Here is a 6000-nt window from a genome sequence, read left to right on the forward strand (position 1 = left end):
CTTTGGCTGGCCTGCTCATTTAGGATAAAAGCCAACGTGTGTGTGTATGAGTGTGTGTTTTCCATGATGCTTTCTTCTCTCCTTTGGGACACAAACCATCACCTGCCTTTTAGTACTCTTAATATACCTTGCAGTATTTCCAATATGTTCTTCCTTCTGAGTATTTTCTGGAGCAAAATGAATTATGTTAGATGAGATATTGTGCCATCTATAACTTATGCTGGTTCCTGAGCTAATGGTGCATTAATAAACTCGCAGGTAAACAGGTAGAGTCATATCTGAGTGATAGAACCAGAATGTGTTGCTTACAACGATACTGTATCTTCCTCTTCTACGGTTAAATACAGAGCTCTACAAGGATCAGTACTTGGACCACATTTGTTCTGTGTTCACATGCTGTCACTTGGTCACATCCTCCAAAAAACGACAACATAAATTTCATTGCTATGCTGACGACACAAATCTATCTTCCTGTAACAGCCAGTGACCACGCCCAGCTTGAGAAAGCAGAGAACTGTTTGTCAGAAGTTAATTGCTGGATGAGTAACAACTTCCTATATTTAATTGTCCAGAAGACAAATACATGGTTTGACTGAAGCTCATTTAATAACGTCATCTTGTGTCCTCTTCTTCTGCAATGGTTTAATGACACTCAACTGGAAAATTTGCCTCACCAGCTGTTTATCTTGAACTTCTAACATTCACATAATGGCAGTGGATGGAAACACACAATAATTGGCATTTTCTTTTGTCAATTTTCTGTAAACTTGGTTAAATGTGTGCTACATTTGGATGAAAACCTGGCTAATGACAAACAGTATCAAGATAAAAGCAAACACTTCCAGATACAGAGTAACATTATCATTCATTTAGACATTAGACTCATGTTTGCCAACTGAGGAATATTGGACTTACATTCATTCTTCTTCCACCTGAAGAATCTAAGTCCAATATTCACTTTTCTTTTAGCTCTGATTTTGATCTCCACTAACAAACAAGGAAAATATCTGGCTCTTTAGCTGCTCCACGAGCTAGCTGCTAACTGTATCTGTCTGCTGTTTGGTGCTGAGCAAGTAACACAAAGTCGAGAAAATTTGAATTTTAAATGAAAAAAGCTGCCAACTGTGGAGGAAAAAGATTCTATAAAAGCCTTAAGACTGTACGAAAACAGTAAAGTCACAATCTAGAAAAACAAAGCAAAGGGTTGAATATTGCTCTAAAGCGGGTGACTTTTGTTAATAAAATAATATTCTAACTTTTTTAATTGATTTAACCTTAATCCTATTGTTATATTAACATTCTTACTGTGTGTGTGTGTATTTGTACATGTGAGATCTTATAATGTGTTTGATGTTTATATTTTAACCTGTAAAGGGAGAAGAGAAGTATTCTATTGTGTATGTGGGAACCTCTGTTCTCCTTCACTTTCTCTGATTTCTGTCAATCCATAAACTGTCCAACATTCAAAACTTTTGCTTGTTAAGTTTCCTTCACTTTTCAAGATCCTTGGAGACAGAGTGAGTCAGTGAGTCTCCTGATACTGTGGTGTGCTGTAGCACTGACACAGAGACACCGCCATGGACCAGACCCTATCATAGCTCCCCTTCTGTCAACCCATTATCTTTCTCCCACATGCTCCTCTTCCTTTTCTCCCCTTTCCCTCCCCTTACCTTCCTCTGGATGTTATCTCCAGCCGCTTATGCCCTAATACCCCAATTGTTGTTCTCTAAAAACAATAATTAGCAATCCCAAACGAGACTGAGGGGTGAATTTAACAGCTTTCTTCTGATGTGTTTTCCCCCCTTTTTCCTCTTTATCTCCCCCTCCTTTTTTCATAAGAGCAAAGAGAGGTGGTGGGGGGGGGTTCGGGGAGGTATTGGCAAAGCCTCTTTAAACTCTCTGGTATTATGGAGGATTATTTTGTGCCGAGATCCTGGCTTGTGTGTCTGTTTTTTTCCCCTCCTTTTCTCTTCCTGGTTGTGGCAGACACGCTAGGTAAACAGTTTGTGTCACACTTGATTGCGTTTGAGAAATTAAAAAACAGGAATGACAATAGGCCAGGACTGGGGATGAGGACTGGGGGGACATTGACACCATAAGACCCTGGCTCTTTGGGGACCCCTGGTACGCCGTGTGACACAGCGGCCCTCGCAGCAACAACAATACAAGACCTCGTCCTTCAGAGAACACTCCTCGCTCCCAGTCTCTGAGTCTATCTGCACTGGGCCATCTGCTCTCCTTCTCTCTCCTCTTCCTCCTCCTCCATGACTCCTTTTGGAGAGACGGTGTGTTTGAATCTGGCTCAATTATTCAAGTGTTTACAAGCACAAACACTCTGCCAGGTTGGAGGTGTGTATGTGTGTGAGTGTGTTTTCTAGACATATCCCCCTTGTGACTCACATACAGTCTGTGTATATACACATAGACAGTGCAACATCTGTGCCTGTCACTGAAATCAGTGCAAAAGTTAAAATAAAGCAAGCCATTTACAGTTTACACTGAAAAAAGATCAACTGAGGAAAATGTTGCTAAAAAGCTTCTCAGCAAAATTTAATTTTGTCTGTGTTGAAATGTAGATCAGTAGGGTGCTGTGAAAACAGCTTGAGAGGGTATATCACTGAAATACACATCTCTGTGCTGAGGATTAATGCAGCAGTTAGGATCCATGCCTATAGAGGGCAGTGTGATACTACAAAAGAAAATTGGTCTTAACATCATGTTTTCAAAGACAACATCGAGCACAGTAACAACAGAGAGGTGTAAATAACAGTGTTATTGACAGGCTCTGAATATTTCTACAGTGCTGTTTGTTGATAATGACTTCAGCTTTAAATAGGATCAATCACAAGTGGCAAATTAAATGTGGTTAAATGTCGAGTTAAAGAGGTTACAGATTCAAGTTTAAGGTCTGAAATTGTGTTCAATCTGGGTAAGCTATTTTCTTCTTCTCTTTTGCACATTTAAAGGTCCAGTGTGTAACATTTCAGAGGATATACTGGAAGAACTGGGATACATTATTCATAGGTACGTTTTCATTTGTGAATAATCACCTACAAAAAGGAATAGTTTTAATGTTTAATGTTGTTTTAATCCACTCTTCCATGGAGGCCACCGTGTTGAAGTGCCAGAAGGAACAACACTATCTCTGGCTCTTTTTTCCAGCATTTCACAGCCACCGTAGCGCTTGGAAAGGAAGGCTGAAGCGAGGGAGTTGCAATCTGCTACTACACCACTAGATGCCACTAAATCCTTCACATTGGTCCTTTAAGTTGTATTCTGTTTTTGTAAAATTATATTGTCTAAATGTTTTAGCGTGTGTTTGTGAAATAGCCAAATAAAGTTATGTTTCAGTTCAAGCTGAATGTAAGCTAACTCTAAAGATAAAACGTAATTTGCTAAACTAAAGATAAATCTATAAACAAATCAAACTTTATAGACTAAAAATCTAAACCTAAAACTAAATCAGAAACATTTTGTAAACTTGAGACTAAACTTGATGCTAAAGCTAAAATAAAGTGTAAGCTATGCAAAAGTTAAAGTTAACTTCCAGCTTCAGGCAGAAAGTACAAACCTGGTCACCTGGAATTTAGTGAAATGAGCATGCTGTGCTTCGCATGTGAAAATTGAGAGAGAGAAATACTGTCTGTCTCCACCACACAAAAGGACTGAGTGAGTAAGACTCTCGACAAAAAGGCAGCCATGTGACACTGAAATGCTGCTATGGAAAGCAGAAGTGTCAGGGTGAAGGGGAGGTGAATACAGTTAAACTCCAAGGACACTGAGGAAAGCATTTCCTAATCTTCATTATTTCAGTTGCCTAACCTAACCAGTGGACTGAAACTATTAACCCTTTGCAATGTAAAACACAATGTCATGATTATGTCATAAAGTTGAAATCATTAATGTTGTATGTGGAATCCTCCCATTATCCGTGTAGTATCTATGTAATCGGCATTTCAGAGTTCATCCACATTTAAAAACTGTGATGACTATTGCGGGAGGCTGCAGTCTCCAACTATTTCAAACAAGTTTGTGTCAGCCTCAAAGACCCATACCCTTTCATTTCCTTTAGTCTTTATTTTCTGTAGAATCATTTAATTGTGGCCGGCCAAAGCCACAGAGACTAGCTTTAAGCCAAACACGGGCACTAACCCATTTATCACCCTGGGCTTTCTTGCCTCTGTTTGTGTTCTCCCTGTGTTACAATCAATCATGTTTAATTCAATAGGCCTCACTTTGCTAAATCAAATCTGGAGTTTTGGATACAAGTTTGTGTTTACTCGTGCAGCACATTTGCTTATGATTATTTGCATTTGACAATTTAGCAGGAGTAAACCTGAGACAGGTTCCACCCAAACTGTCACACGTTGTGCTTCTGTCGAGGGACCATCCCGCACCGGCCTGCCTGCAGCTTGCAGGCCTCCCCTAATATATAATCTGTTGTTATACTGTCACCGCGAGGAGCACAACCAACCCCACAGAGACGCCACCGAAATTCATTAATCTAATTAAATATGTCGTATTGCCCAAATGAGGCGCTGGTATGGCTTTGCTGCAGGATAAGAGCAAAGTAAGGCTGGGTCCCACAAGAGTAGCATACAGCCGACGTGCGCTAACGCTACTGCGCTTCATTACACTCTTAATTACCTATTGTTTCTAACTAGTTGGTGGCGTTTTAATGAGAATCTACAGGCAGTTAAATGTAATCTAAATTTTCTAATCTACTGGTCCATTACCAAGGAGTCAAAATGTTATTGGTTTTGTGAGTAATCAGACTTTTAAATGGTGCTGATATCACTCCCGGAGGGCAAGGAGTGGGTTTCGACTGTGTAATTGAATTCTGTTTTTTTCCCCTCCCCCTTCTTCTTCCTCTTCTTTTTCGGGGAGCTGAGAGGAAGATTTCTCTGTTGCGGCTGGTCGCTCGGGTCGAGGAGCATGTCTTCGGTTCCGGTCGGATCACAAGGTTTTTCCGCTCATGGGTCACCATGGCGACCCCTTCAAGAAAATGTGTGCGTGTGTGTCTCTGCAGGATGTTTGTGCATGTGTTTATGTGGAATGTGAATATGTGTGTGTGCATGCATTTTTGTGTGTTTCTCTGTTTGTGCCCCAGTCAGCCTCAGTGCTCTGCTGTGCTGTCACCTGCAGCCAGATAAGCCAAAGGATTTATCACCCAGTGAATTGCCTTTGAGTGGTGGATAAAATGGCTCCAATACATTCTCATATGAAAACGCTGCGAGGTTAATGAGAGCCAAATTCACAGAGGGCTAAATCTATTAGGTTTTCATGGATGGAATCAATCAACATGCACCACACCGGCTGATTTGTCATATTGAAGCATTGCCCGTTTGAATTCCAAAACACAATCCTCCTCACGGAATGATTCACTTTGATTTTGATTGCCTCTTCATCAAGAAGATGACAGCTATGAACTAATTTTCTTTTCTATCATGTTACACACTTATTAGCTCCGGCTGTCCTTGGCAGATGACTGATTCTCTCCTTTTATAGAGCTACAGTTGGATTTTCCTCAGGTCTGTTCAAACAGTCACAATGTCCCTGTATTCTTTTTAAACCAAATGATTTAGTTTTCAGGATTTCATTTGCATAAAGGATTAGTCTTTGACTAATTAATTGTAGAGATGTGCTTATGCACCTTCTTACAGATGGATTTGCCTGATACTGACAGTGGTTGCTTTCAGCCCTACAGTATACACCTTTACATCCACAATGCTACAATGTTTAAAATGGTCAAGTTAAAGGTGCAGAGTGTAAGATTTAGGATTTATTGACAAAAATAAAATATAATATTCATAAGTATTTTTTATAAAAACTCTGTGTTTTTGCTATCTTAGAGATGCTTTTTATCTACAAAGGGAGCAGGTCCTCTTCCATGGAGGCCGCCATCTTGGAATGCCATGTTTCTACAGTTTCCTAGAACGGAAAACTCAAACACTGGCTCTAGATAGGACCTTTTGCTTTTGTTGCGAGTTTCACAGCCAC

The sequence above is a fragment of the Dicentrarchus labrax genome, unplaced genomic scaffold (genome assembly GCF_905237075.1).
Source record: "Dicentrarchus labrax unplaced genomic scaffold, dlabrax2021, whole genome shotgun sequence".
NCBI classification, from domain to species: Eukaryota; Metazoa; Chordata; class Actinopteri; family Moronidae; genus Dicentrarchus; species Dicentrarchus labrax.